A 15,032-nucleotide genomic window follows, 5' to 3' on the forward strand; every position below is an offset into this window, starting at 1 on the left:
ATGACAGGTATATGATAACTACTTTTGAACACGAGTTTGAATGCGATTAATTAATACTGATCAAAGCCACATGTCCAGTTATAAAAGGGTGTTATTGTAGGTTTTTCCTTTTTCCTCTAAACGATTTCTATTTGTTTTTTTCCTGAATTTTGCTTGTTGCTATATCACATTACAGGTGTAAAAAGATCTAACATGATTTGCGTTGGTTTAATTTTTTTTACATCACAAAAAAACTGCAATTTTAACAGGGGCATGTAGACTTTTTATATCCACATATATACACATTGCAGTTCTACAGTTACTGACTGTATTCCTGTTGTATATACAAAGTGTTGTATATACACTAACCTGTCCACCAGTAAAAATATACTATCATAGGATCACCTCTGACCAGCTATTATTTGGGTGATGGATCATTCCATCCATGATGGATCGGTGTATCAGACTCTGCTGCACTTCTGAGTTTTTTTTAAATAAGGTGTATTCTTACTGGTCACTTTTTTAAACATAATAGATATAACCTTGTTCATCCATATTTGGGGTGTACAACTGGACACCATAGCTGATCTTTTTCCACTGATTTGTGTTTATTATCCTCTAGCCTTTCATCATTTTCAGGTCCTTTATCATGTTCAGTGACACAGAGCTGTTTAAAAACCTCTAAACCTAGCACACTTGAACCAGTACCACACACACTACCATGTCAATGTCAATGGCCCGCCACTCAAATAATATCTATTCAGTGGTGGTCCTATGTTGGTTTCAACTGATGGACAGTTGAATACAGTAATTGTGTACCTACAAGGTGCGCCTGTATGGCTCCACCTGACCCGAATGTTTGTCCTTAATGTGGATGCAGTACACTAACGTAGCAAGTGGGTGGTAATAAACGGCAATTTAGTAGGAAGTCGCCACCAACTGGTCAAAAAAATACAGAACCACCTATATATACATATATATATATATATATATATATATATATATATATATATATATATATATATATATATATATATGTGTGTGTGTGTGTGTGTGTGTGTGTGTGTGAATATATATATAAGTGGTTCTGTATTAATATATATTTCGTGTTGATGTATTTGCATATGCTTGAGGTTTTGCAGAATGCAGCATTTATGAAAAGTGTCTTGGCTGAGATGTTTGCAACATTTCACATAATCCATTGCAGGATCTTATAATCTGAGCCATGGATCTCCAGCTAAGTGTCCTCACATCTCAGCAAACATCTCTTTGCATAATCTACATCAGTACACAAGCCCCAGCTTCTTGCTGACTGGCTATTGGTGGAAGGTTTCAGAGCACCGTGGTAAGGGTGCTAGAGATTGTATGGTCAAATCTGATGTCTGAAACGTGATTTCTCTATCAGCTTCTGTACTGTTATCGCACTGAATGCTGAGATGTTTGTTAGTATTGAATGCATACTCAAATATGTAAAAAATGACATGCTCTGAAATACCGAACTAGTAATGAGCAAGATGTATAGGTCAGCAATGAATTGAATTGAATTGAATTATGTTGAGCTAAACATTAGGAGGGACATGTCAGGCTTCCAGGGTTGTCTAAAGGAGCCAAAATAGCACACCATGTGCTGCAGCAGGGTCTTTTTCAGCATCTGTGAGGCTACATTTAGCTGCACAAACACTTAACAGCCTGACATCCTACTCAACAGGAAACAGTATACAGAACCCCAATTGTTTTCCAAAGTGGACTTTGTTCATTCTGCTTAATGACATTGACAGAGGAATCTGGTCACACATTCATGTCACTGATCTTACTAAATTAAACAACATCATTCTTTAAAAAAGAAAAGAAAAGAAAAGAAAAAGAAATGAAAGCATATTTTAATGTTGAACATTTCCCTTGGAAAATGTTGAGAAAAAAAACAAAAAGGCAGTTGGGTTAATAATTCCCCAGCTAGTAACTTAACTATGGAAAAATACCTATAGCTCATTTGTCATTAAAAAAACCCAGTTACTTTGGTGGGTATACTTACTTGGCCTATTAGGTTAAATGGATTGAGTTAATGTAATGGAAATATACTGCAAAAAACAACAACAACAACAACTGGCGGCTCTGTTACCCTGTGGGGGAATTTTCCTGGCATGGTTTGAGTCAACTTGTCCCCTTAGGGAAGAGTCACTGCAAATCTATACTAATCTATCTAATACTAGGCTATTCTGACTGATCAACTTTATCCTAGGAAAAATTTCCATACTGATGGGACTGCTCTCTTTCAGAATGTCAACGCTCCCATCCACAAGGCACGAAGGCTCACCGAATGGTTTTACGAGTATGAAAATGATGCAAATTATATGCTAAGGCTTTCACAGTCACCAGATCTCAACCCATCTGAATACTTTTTGGTCCAACATGTTAGACCTCACACTCCAACACCATCATCAAAATACTAATTGAGTGAATATATTTTTTTTGAAAGAATGGTTTCCAGTACAGTTCCAGACTCTTGTACAATCTATGCCAAGGTCTATTGAAGCTGTTCTGGTAGCACCTTTATGCTGGCTTTTCCTTATATTTGTCATCCATCTGTATGTTTGTTGTAAAAAAATATCAAATTTGTAAAGCTATCCATCAGTAGAGAAGAATCACAAAGCTTTCACTGAAAGGAATCTGATATTCAATTTAAAAAAGTTTAACATGAGGCTAGTATAGTATACAGTGTTATCAATTGTTTTTGTTCGAGAAACTTATATATATATAAAATATATATTCAAATAATTGAAATGTTCTCATCACTACTAAACCAATCGCAGCTGCTGAGGATGGCCCCACATGGATATCCTAAAAATATCTGAGATTACTGTGGATGGTACCACTTAGAAACCACAAAGATGGCTTTGGACTTCAATTTATATGAACAGTTTTGCTACGATGGTTTAGGACTACTATTGCTATGATAGCTTTAGGACTGCAGTTCCCACAAACAGTTTTGCACTCAAGTCTCCATCAGTGAATAGTTGATAACTTCAACAAAACAGACTTCACGTGAAAACTACACTATATTGCCAAAAGTTTTGGGACGTCTGCCTTTACATGCACATGAACTTTAATGACATCCCATTCTTAATCCGTAGGGTTTGATATGGAGTTGGCCCACCCTTTGCAGCTATAACAGCTTCAACTCTTCTGAGAAGGCTTTCCACAAGGTTTAGGAGTGTGTTTATGGGAATTTTTGATCATTCTTCTAGAAGCACATTTGTCAGGTCAGGCACTGATGTTGGTCGAGAAGGCCTGGCTCGCAGTCTCCGCTCTAATTCATCCCAAAGGTGTTCTATCGGGTTGAGGTCAGGACTCTGTGCAGGCCAGTCAAGTTCCTCCACACCACACTCGCTTATGGACCTTGCTTTGTGCACTGGTGCACAGTCATGTTGGAACAGGAAGGGGCCATCCCTAAACTGTTCCCATAAAGTTGGGAGCATGAAATTGTCCAAAATGTCTTGGTATGCTGAAGCATTAAGAGTTCCTTTCACTGGAACTAAGGGGCCAAGCCCCCCCCCCTGAAAAACAACCCCACACCATAATCCCCCCTCCACCAAACTTTACACTTGGCACAATGCAGTCAAGCACATACCGTTCTCCTGGCAACCGCCAACCCCAGACTCGTCCATCGGATTGCCAGACAGAGAAGCGTGATTCGTCACTCCAGAGAACATGTCTCCACTGCTCTAGAGTCCAGTGGTGGCGTGCTTTACACCACTGCGTCTGACGCTTTGCATTGCAATTGGCGATGTAAGGCTTGGATGCAGCTGCTCGGCCATGGAAACCCATTCCGTGAAGCTCTCTACGCACTGTTCTTGAGCTAATCTGAAGGCCACACAGAGTTCTGGAGGTCTGTAGCTATTGACTCTGCAGAAAGTTGACGACTTCTGTGCACTGTGCGCCTCAGCATGCACTGACCCCGCTCCGTGATTTTACGTGGCCTACCTCTTCGTGACTGAGTTGCTGTTGTTCCCAATTGCTTCCACTTTTTTATAATACCACTAGCAGTTGACCTTGGAATATTTAGTAGTGAGGAAATTTCACGAATGGACTTATTGTACAGGTGGCAGCCTATTACGGTACCACGCTTGAATTCACTGAGCTCCTGAGAGCGACCCATTCTTTCACAAATGTTTGTAGAAGCAGTCTGCATGCCTAGGTGCTTGATTTTATACACCTGTGGTTGGAACACCTGAATTCAATGATTTGGAGGGGTGTCCCAAAACTTTTGGCAATATAGTGTATAAGGAATTTTCCTGTTTACACAATTGCATCTAATGACCATGTAGCACACAGTTATAGAAGGGAATTATTTATAACCGTATTATCCGGTGTCACCCAGATGAGGATGGGTTTCCTTTTGAATCTGGTTCCTCTCAAGGTTCCTTCCTCACATGGTCTCAGGGAGTTTTTCTTTGTCACTATGGCCTCTGGCTTACTCATTAGGGAAAATTCATATATTTAAAAAGTATATACTGGATTTATATATTTCTGTAAAGCTGCTTTGTGACAATGTCCATTGTTAAAAACGTTATACAAATAAAACTGGACTGAATTGAATTGAATTGATAGGAGACGGAGAATTGAGTAAAACTGTACTAACACAGGCATACAAATCAGGAAGTGTGTCCTGTCTCAGTGAGAGGACGCCCTCTGTCGGATCACGTGGTCCATTGTTCTAAGCTCACCAGGCTAACCAATAAATGGCCATGCTCAAATCCGCATACTACCGTACTAAATAGTACGTCTGAATAGTGCGCCACCGCTGGTTGGACACACTACGTAGTAGGGCAGTAGACGAGGACGAAGCCAAACCTTTGACAGCCCAAAGCTGTGTGGAAAAAGTTTCCTCAGGCGAAAAAGTTCCGACAGAAGGAGAAGCGTCGGGTGACACCACAAAACCGGGTTAAAGGTAGGTTTCCACTGTTTCATAGTCATACTGTAAACACAGTATCATGATTTATTGTTTGTTTATATCTGTTTAAACAAAGCGAGCTACTTCTGCTGTCGGGTTTGGCTTGGGAGGGTGGGACAGCTATACACACCAAGTGATCACAACCCACTGAACAAAAATAACAGTTCAGGACAATAATAATCATAATAATAATCATAATAATCATAATAATAATCATAATAAGCATATTAGCACTTTATTTGTTAAGTTTTCTTGTTGGCTCCACTACCTCCTGCCCTTTTTTTTTTTTTTTTTTTTAACTAAGGTCAATTTGAGTCATTGGAGTCATTGGCTTATTTTTTGTTGTTGTTTGTTTTTATAAATCTATATTTATGTTCTATGTCCTGTCACAATTCAGCTTCTAACCTTTTTATTTATACAAAACCTGTTATCATTACTTGTATATATTTACTTAAATGTGCATATTAATTAAACTTTAGCTAAGGTCAACACTAAAAAAATATGAAAGGTCATCTGGACCAGCTCTTCTTTTTCTTCTTGTTCAGTAATTTATTTACAGTAACACACTAACCCACTATTTGGGATAACAAACATTTTTGCCTAGTCTATACAGTAAAATGGGGGTAAGATGTCATTTTTCTAGCTGGAGATGGACACAATTTCCCCTCCTACTGAAGCAATATAGGCTAGATTGTCATATTATCTACTGCATTTATAAACCCTAAATATGCACTATAACCAAATCAACAGTGGAAGTGAAGAAGACAAACTACTAAGCAGAAAGAATAACTTCATCAGTTGTATTTGTATGCTTAAATTGTATTTATTCAGTAAATAAAATAGCACAATTTATTTGAAAACTAAAAAAAGCATGAAGTAGGTTATTATAATAATGTAAACATCACCGGAATTTATACAGACAGTTGAGGTACATTTTTGAAATAATAAACAATGGTCTAGCCTAGCTGCGATTGCTGTTTTTATTAAACTTTTACATTTTCTTTAGTATTTTGAAAATCAGCTGCTGCTGATTCACTGTCGATCAGCTCACGTCATACGTGAATTTAACGCGTCACGGCGCTCGCGCTGTTTTGAGCTCAGAATAAACCGGCTGTAAATAATGATCCATCTTCAAATGGCGCTGACGCCAATCGGCAGAATGAGGCTCTCATTTACAATCAAAAACACATGATGACAGCTCACACACCTGCATCACGAGCTGCGCTTTCTTTGTTTCTTTTGAGTATAGGTTTGTTACGGTTATGGAGGCCCCGCCTCCAAGCCCGAGGCCCCGCCTCCAAGCCCGAGGCCCTAGGCAACTGCCTGCTCTGCCTATACAGTATATTTTACCTCTTAATTGATTTGCCCGAAAACCTACTGTATTTAAAGTTGTAACAGTGACCTGTAAGGTCCAATTCTGTACCTTTAATCAGATACATACTAAAGGTGCAAAAAAATAAAGCACTTTATTGACAAGGATAGGTCGAGTTTAGTAGACTATCTTTACTTCTGAGAAGGGGCAAAAAAGAATGAAACAAATGCACTCCTGAGAGCTCCTGTGCCTCCATTTGCTGGTTTACTTTTGCTGTTTAGGGAAAAGCTAGAAACAGGGAAATTCACTTATATCTCACTTATATAGTCTTGTTGTACGCAAAGGTAAAATGATAATGATTAAAATGTTTGATGTAATGTTTGATGAATTCAAACTAGCACATGTCTGGGTGTACAAAAGTTTCCACAAATATGTTCTGAAAATTGTTTTTTTTTTTTTTTTTTTAAAGATTAGTCATTATTTGGTTATCTGTCACACCTTACGCAACCCATCACGTTTTCCAAAAACGTATTGCCAGAAAATTCTACATGACGATTTAAAAATTATTGTCTGAATGCCTTCCTGTTTAGTTAAAAAAGCCCATAGATATGGTCTGCATGTAAGATTTTTTGTGGTTCACTGCTGAATGTGGTACACAGTAATAACAGTAATATAATAACACTTTGTCTGATCTCTACTTCGTCAGTTCTAGAGACATAGCCGGATTTACTCAGTGATTCTTACTCAAGAATCTTGCAGAGCCTCACACCAGATCCCCTGCTCCTCCGAATTGAGAGCGGCCATTTGAGATGGTTTGGGCATCTTACAAGGATTCCCACTGATTGGCTCCTGCTAGAGCTTTATCAGGCACGTCCCACTGGACGGAGACTCCGTGGACCCACCGGAGAGATATCTGACAGTTAGCTTGGGAATGTCGGGGCTTTCCTCCAATAGGAGCTGGAGGAGCTTCTCAACAGGATGAGAAGGTCAGCCCAGACTTCTCTATCCTCAGTCTGTTGCCGTCGCAACACCCATCAGAAAAATCAGAAGAAAATTTAATGAGAAGAAAAATTAACAAATTAATTTATTTGCAAAAACATTCACCTGAAAGTAGCTGGCCATTCTGCCTAATTCATGCACCTCAGCTGATTTCCCCTGAAAATGGATGCAACCCATTTTGAAATACTTTAAAACCAGTGTCACAGTAAACCTTTTCACTTAACATAAAAAAAATTAAAATAAGACTGGATCCTCCTCAGTTCCTTATTATATCACCTATAAAACCACAGGCCCTTAAACAAATTTAAAACTATTTTGATATTATTAGCATTCACACTTAATTCATTATTATAAATAGTGGTGTTATCGCCTTTACGTGCTAGCAGCCATTCTGAACACTACTTTACTATATACCACTGGTATTACTGTGTTTTAAAGTCTGTTTCCAGTCTTCTGATATGCTCTATTAAATCATTTTTTTAAACATCAATCTTTTTATATATTTCTTATATATACACTATAGCCAAAATCTGTGGCTCGCAATCTGATTGTTTCTTTGCACTTCTACAAATATGCATTAATGTACACTAATTCACATCAGGAAAAGAAACTTTTGAACACTTTGACAGAGCAGGCATTTCAGAGCATGATTGAAAATCAGTTCACAGCATCTTGTTTTTAAAAAGTTATAAGAAAGCTTTGTTTTAAACAGTGACGAGTACAAATGGTTGGCCATTGGCAGTGCCAGTCCAATGGCCTCTTTTAGTCAGCCGTATTTAGTGACAAAAATAGTAGACTCTCTAGTGAAACCTAGAAGTCTGGCTTGTGTGACTAGAGCTAACCGTCTGGTCTAGCAACCTATACTCCTAAGCGATACTCTGAATGCATGCAGAATATAAGTGGTTGGATGAGATATGCTCTGTATGAGCTGTTTTTTTTATTTGCTGTAGGGTTGGTCTTTGCACGCTTAAATAGAGCCTCTGCTTACCAATGCAAAGCACAGTCCCCTGTGTTTTGCATGTGTGTCTTTGTTGTTTGCTGAGATTTCTTTAGGAAACAGACCGACACTGGGTCGATGTGTATCTTTGTTGATTAGTTAAGATTGTCAAAGAGCAAGGAAACTAAACACACTTGGCCCCACAGACAGTCAGTGATCTGATATGTTGAAGGATATACAGTATTCCTGATTTTTTGGATTATAGAACTGGAGCTGAATGAAGGCTGCCTGAATAAAGGGAGTGATTTAGTGGAGTGGAGGAAACCCAAGTCAGCAGCTGGACTTGCATATAAGCACCCCAGTGCTGACTCACACTCCCGTCCCCCCATCTATATCTGTCTCCCTATGCTTGAGTTTTCAGGTTTATTCATATCCATCTGCCTCACCCTTTCTCTGCTTTGCTCTTCCATTCATTGCCTGTCTCTCTCCACCTCTTATACATCCATTCCCTCCCCCACTTTGTATGCTCCGCCCATTTCCCCCAGTTGCTGTTATCTCCGTCCATTTCTCCTCCCCTCCTCCTCCCCTTCACTCTCTTTCACTAAACAGGAGGTGCTTTCACTGAACGAGACATGAGAAACAGAAAGTAGCACAACGAAAGTGCCAAGGACACCAGACCCGAAGAAGCTTTTGAACGTGACTTCCAGGCTGTCCTTTAACCCAGTGCAGGAATCACTCAGCAACTTCAGTAAGTAAACCCAGATTAAATTCACACTTTCTCTGTAGTCTAATACACCAACAGGATCTGTATGGCACTCCTGCTGCAGTTTGTTCATTAGATAATTGTGGATTCATAGAGCAAAGATCTGCAAATGAAGGCTTTTTTATTTAATGATTACTTCTTTCAGGTGATGTGGAATCGACTTTCTGTCTACCTACACCCAATTTCTCTCCATATATCATTTCATCGGGATATGTAGACAGTGCTTAAATTAGCTTTATGCAAAATGCCATCTCCTGCTCGGGACAGGTGGTGCATTCATCAATTCCCAAGTTGGCAACGGCACAAAGTAAACATTAAAAGCATCGTGACACAAAATTGCCTCATTGAAGTGGAAAAAAGGTGACACCATGACATGGGTTCAATTACCTTGTTCTGTGAACACTATAGAAAGAAGTAGTACTATGAATGTTACCTGTCCCCATGTCTCACACTGTTCTGGTTAATAAGTCCCTCTGCATATGTATAGTGAGATCCAGGCTCAGGTAGGAGTAAATGTTGAAAAAAGTTTAAATCAGCATTCATACTGTCTGGCTGTGGCAGCTCCTGTAGTGAAGGAGAAATAGCAGCTTGTAAAACAACTCAGAATACCCTCTGAGCAAATGCTACTTTTGAATAGCAGCGGTGTTAATCTCTCCTATTTTATAGCATTTTATAAAATTTTCACCCCCTGGGCATTTAGACATTTAAATGACTTGTGTCACATTTGATCATTCTGTTATGTGAAGATAACACAAGATAACTGACTGTATTTTATGGTGATAGGCGCTTCCGTGTTGATTCTCTTTTCTATTTCTGTCAATATATCCACTGTGTGACAAATTATAATTGAATTAGCATTCTTACTATTCTGTTATCTGAAGATAACCAGCTAACAGGCTTTGAAGACAAAGCCAGTGCTTGATATGATGCTTTGATCTTTCAGTATACTCACAGTGTAATGTATATAATTGAAGTAGGTTGTGTGTTTGTTTCATGGTACTGGTTAAAGAGTCCTTGATGAAAAGCATCTTCTCCAAAACATTGCAATACCATTACCAAATTGTTTTTTTTTTTTGTTTTTTTTTAAATCACGGATTTGTTTCTCTCTCACCTACTCTACTCCACCTCACACATATTCCATGCACTCACTGACCCGGTTCAGCTTGACTGGTTTGCTTCAGACTGTATTTTGCCATCTTTTTTTTTTTTTTTTTTCTAGAAAGCTATTATATGCATATCAATATTACTAATGCTTTCTTATATCCAAGGCCTTCTAAAAAGTCCAAGACCTCCCTCACCAGCAGACCTATATGATAAAAATCTGAGAAGTCTGAGAAGTTTTTCAGTGTGAGACGAGTTTGATTTATTCTCAGAAGTTTTAAGCATCTGCTACTAACATATGACTTTTCCTGCTACCTTGTTACTCTTTCTCAGTAACTTGTCACTCTGTGAAACTGAACTGAAGTGACAGGTGGAATGGAAAACTGGAAAGGTTTAAGTCAGAGGCACTGTAGGTTAATGTGTAACTACCACTCCGAGTCGGTACGATGAGCATGTGTTTGATTTGGTGTGCTGATTTGGAGACAGTAATGATGTCATGTTTTGGGATTGTCAGGCACCCGCTGTTTGCTTAGAAGTCAACAATATGCTGGTTATGCCAGTGCACAAATTAGGACACAGTTGAAATGACTTCTTTTATGTAATCCTCTTGGTGTCCTGTACACCTTTTCTCTTTGACTCCATGCAGACCTGCACACAGTTTTTCATTGTTAGTTAGCCTTGTTAGGCTGGTGCTTCTGGGGCTGTTCAAAAAAAAAAGAAAAAAGAGTGAGGCACGCTAACTCAAGATCGCCAAGAAGAAAAATATTTTGTTGAAATTATTGTGCCCTTTTTAATTCACTGTGAATTCAAATCTCAATGCTGTTATAAAGCAGTAACTCACATTTGAAAACAAAGTGCACTGTGGTTGCAAGTCCTTTAATTTAAACAGTTTGTAATGAATTAAAGACAAACCGAAATCGCTGGATGTATGATCCTTTCACAGAACTCAAAGAGGTTATTTGTTTTCCTTTCAGGCAAATAGGATAAAGGGATAATGAAATTGTGCAATGTTTCTAGGAAGTAAATTGAATGTGGCCAAGATTAATTGCATTCAAATCCACAAATGCCTGGACATGTTAAGAAATACAAGCTGCTCATTGTGCACTGCTGCCTCATATTTGTCATTTTATCTTGAATCCAAGCTAGTTGGGTATACACAAGGGTTAAGCAGTTTAAATTCACTAAATTGTGTATGAAAAATAAAAACAAAGCCACGAATTGTCTACTTTGGACGTTGGATTGATCTAACACATCTGTTTTGCATATTGTTTCATCTCATGCTTTTGAGCTATGTAGTTGAAATGAGTTTTCACATCACTTCAGGAATGACTGCTCTTAACTTATCTTTACATGTGAGTCCCTGAGTGAGAGGTTAGGATCATGAGGCATCTTGTGAGTGAAAGTTACTTCTTTTAGTCTTTTTGGGAAATAATCTGGTATTAAGCCCTTCTTTTCAGACATTGTTAAAGTGGACATAGCAAAAGCCTTTAATGAGATCACAACCAGTTAGAATGAGTTTGTAAACAGAATTTGGAAGAATAATCCTATTCAATCAAAATAGGATAAATTACATCCCTTTTGTGTGTGTGTTTTTAGCTCTTTGTTCAGTTATTTGTCCTTGAAAGCCTTTGGCACAAATTGTGACAGCATAGAGGACAGCATGTAGGCACTGTTTATTGCCAATACCGATGAAGTGATATGTGATAAGTGATAGGTGAGGCTTGTCCATAAACTGTAACACAGTGAATGTGGGCCCAACAAGATGGATATGAATTTGATAAGAAAGTTTGATATGAAGAAATTTAAAATAAATGAATAAAAAGTTGCGCTTGTGTGTGTGTGTGTGTCAATACAGTTAGTTTTCAAATCAACACTATTAATCAAAACTAATGTTGTAATGGTTATAAAACAGAGTTACATTTACTGTAACTCCTTATCTAAATTGCACCACACCTTTACAGGACTGTGCAAGCTGTCAGGGACTTACAGACAATAGGAAAAGCCAGTTCCTAGCTGGAAATGTAACATTACCTGTTACCATTGCCTTCCTTATTATAGCATATTATTTTCCTGAGTGGGGGCAGAGAGCTGGCTGTGAGAGGCTGTTTAGCTTTTTTATAGGAGCTTGCCTGGTATTCTGTATCTATTTACACACTGATCCAAAAGACAGAACATTATCGCTATCTTTCACGTGATCGTTATTTAAGAGACTGGAACAATGAGGCTCTCCAATGAGGCTCTCTAATGGCGCTAATCGCTTGTATATTGGAAATCACTGAATGTGTTAAAGGTTAATTACACCAATGATGAAAGCAGACCTAGATACAGGAACAAAAGCTATGGAAATGTGGAGGCAGTGAGAGGGAGTGAAAAAAGAGAGCAAGTGTACTAAATCTGTAGACCTAAAACCTACAGTAGATTGTATCTTTTGCAGTTGTGTGTGCCAGGGACCAGAGGCTAGAGATTTTCTGGTATTAAGAACTGTTCTGTACTTTCCTTTATACAGTCCCTTTCATGAAGGAAGTGTGCTGGTGTATTATTTAGAGAATTAGCATTGCAAGTCATCTTTCATTACAGTTTATCTTATTTTTAAGGCCACATGGACTTTTCATGCCATTTAGCTTGTGAAGATTCTAATAATTTTTCAATATTCACATCATGTACTTAGTGCATTTTATGAGAACAGCTTTATGCAAATTCCACACACAGCGCCACCGATCTCGAAAAAACCCTCTGTGTTAATTCATTGCTAGTGTATAATCCCGAGCTAATCCCAGAAACACTGGGCGCAAGATGGGAGAATTCACTTCAGACAGGACGCCAGTCTATTGCAGGGCACCATACATACACACAAACACACACACACTCACACTCTCGCTCACACCTATGGGCAATTTAGAGTAGGCAACCCGCCTACCTGCGTGTTTCTGGACAATGGGAGGAAACACGCGAAACTCTAACAACAAACAAAATGTGAATAGGATAGAGGATGAGCGTGACTGGGCATTTTCTGGGGCATTTTCTAGGCTGTACATGTGAGGTCATGCTCATGAGGAACTAAGACTTTTTGTTCCTTACACTACATGTGCCTGGTGAGATGACAATAAAGATTGCTTGACCTGGTGTAAAATACTTGCAAGACATTTTTTTCAGCTTTGTAGTGAAAAAAATTACCAGCTATTTTTAATTTATAATCCTATTTTTTTTTTTTTTTATGTTTTCTTGTTTGTTTCCGTGACCATAAAGCCAGTTCAGAGTCCTCTGGTCTCCTAGGTGACAATTCAGAGTGCATATGCCTTCCAACCAATCAAAGGCAAGATATACTTGAACGTTCAGGTAGCCCCTTCCCCACACTCTCTAATGAAAGTACTTTATTCAGAATGGTTTTGACAGGCTGTTTTATATAATCTCAAGTACTTCTTTGTTCTGTTTCTTTCTTCTTTTTGTACTCTCTCTCTCTCTCTCTCTCTCTCTCTCTCTGTTTACCTCCCCACCCCGCCTCCTCCTGGCTTCTGAGCTATAGCTTATGTGACAGCACACACGTACGCAGCCTCTTGCTCTAGTGCGCCTGGCACTGAGCACCGCTGAGTGGGTGCTGACTGGCCTTGAGATATCCTACACTTCAACTTTGCTCCCCATGTGACCAAAGTTAGAGGGAGTTCATGTATTGCCAAAAATGCAACATCATAATTGCTTACAACCAACTGTCTGTCCCTAAATATCTGTGTAATAGACACTTATAGCCAAAATGAATTTTATTACTTGTTTCAGCCTCCTTGGTTTATGGCTTTAAAATTATTATTTCCTACGCTTTTATATTTGACCTTATTAACATTTTGTTTTCAAAGGAATCCCATGTTTTGTTACAGAGCAAGACTTATGGACTTTATAACATTTCACAAATGACCTATATTTTGCACTCTTGCCATAACAGAATCTACTTTTGTAGACCTTGAAATGTGTCTACTTTAAATGATAGACCATTCTTATTAGAAGATTTTTTTTTTCAGGAAACAGATTAGGCTGTTCTGAACGAAGACAATTTGTGTGGATGCCATTCAGGAGATTCTGCTATTCATAAGAAAATATATGTCCATCACACACTATGTATGAGATCGTAATCTTTAGCATAGTGTACTGTTTTTAACATGAATTAACATGAATGAGAGCCTTCCCCTTTCCTTTTTCTTTCTTTCTGGCAAAAAAATTATTTTTATTTAAAAATTATTGAATAAAATATTACCGGTGATAAGCTAAAACGACATGCAGTGTCTGTTGTTGTTTTGAAGAAAGTGCTGTTTTGAACAGCTGTAACATCACGTGGTATTACATGAATTATTAACATCATGATGATTTGCTATATGAGCTGAAAACCTTCATAATTCATACACATACAGAGATGTGAGTTGAGAGTTGTACTTCCAGGGCCTGTTCTCTACTGCAGCTCCATGAGGCCTATCCTATTACAGATCAATGCCACGGGGAAGGCTGGCCTGCTTTTAGGGAAAGTGATATGGGGTTGTACAAAAGCACTACTGTTGTATATAAGCACTGTGAAAATTTCATTTCAATTATTAACACGTACTAACGTTAATAGTGTCACAATGAGTTGATTAAAGTATATTAACATGTACAATGACTCTGTTGTATCAGATCATTATATCAGTCGTTGATTAAGGATTTAGGGATTCATGCTGATTTTTTAATCTTTTGTATCTTTTCTGTCTTTTAGGTCAGATGAGAACCTGCATGTCCAAATTCCTCCTTCTCAGTCTTTGGAGTCTTTGATCCACTAGGGGGCAGCACTGCCATTTAGCAGCGATTTAGCAGCGATTCAGCACACTGAACTCTGGTGGCCTGTACCGACTTCCTCTCTCCCCAGCCTGTGTTCCCTCTCCTCTGTCTGGTCCCCTTCAGGCCCTGCTGGAGCCGCGGGCATCCTTCACCCTGAACGGGGAACAGGAGGAGGGATGTGGCCCCCTCACCCAGG

The 15,032-nt window shown here is 38.7% G+C and overlaps 1 long non-coding RNA gene across 1 annotated transcript; it reads left to right on the top strand.

The window, feature by feature from the left end:
- The first annotated feature begins 4,806 nt into the window (after positions 1-4,806).
- LOC113528706 (uncharacterized) lies at positions 4,807-15,006 on the top strand. The gene is made up of 3 exons (XR_003402980.3): positions 4,807-4,927; positions 8,724-8,926; positions 14,775-15,006. It is a non-coding gene; the product is annotated as an uncharacterized LOC113528706 (long non-coding RNA).
- The last annotated feature ends 26 nt before the right edge of the window (positions 15,007-15,032 follow it).

The sequence above is a fragment of the Pangasianodon hypophthalmus genome, chromosome 11 (assembly GCF_027358585.1).
Source record: "Pangasianodon hypophthalmus isolate fPanHyp1 chromosome 11, fPanHyp1.pri, whole genome shotgun sequence".
In the NCBI taxonomy this organism is placed as follows: Eukaryota; Metazoa; Chordata; class Actinopteri; order Siluriformes; family Pangasiidae; genus Pangasianodon; species Pangasianodon hypophthalmus.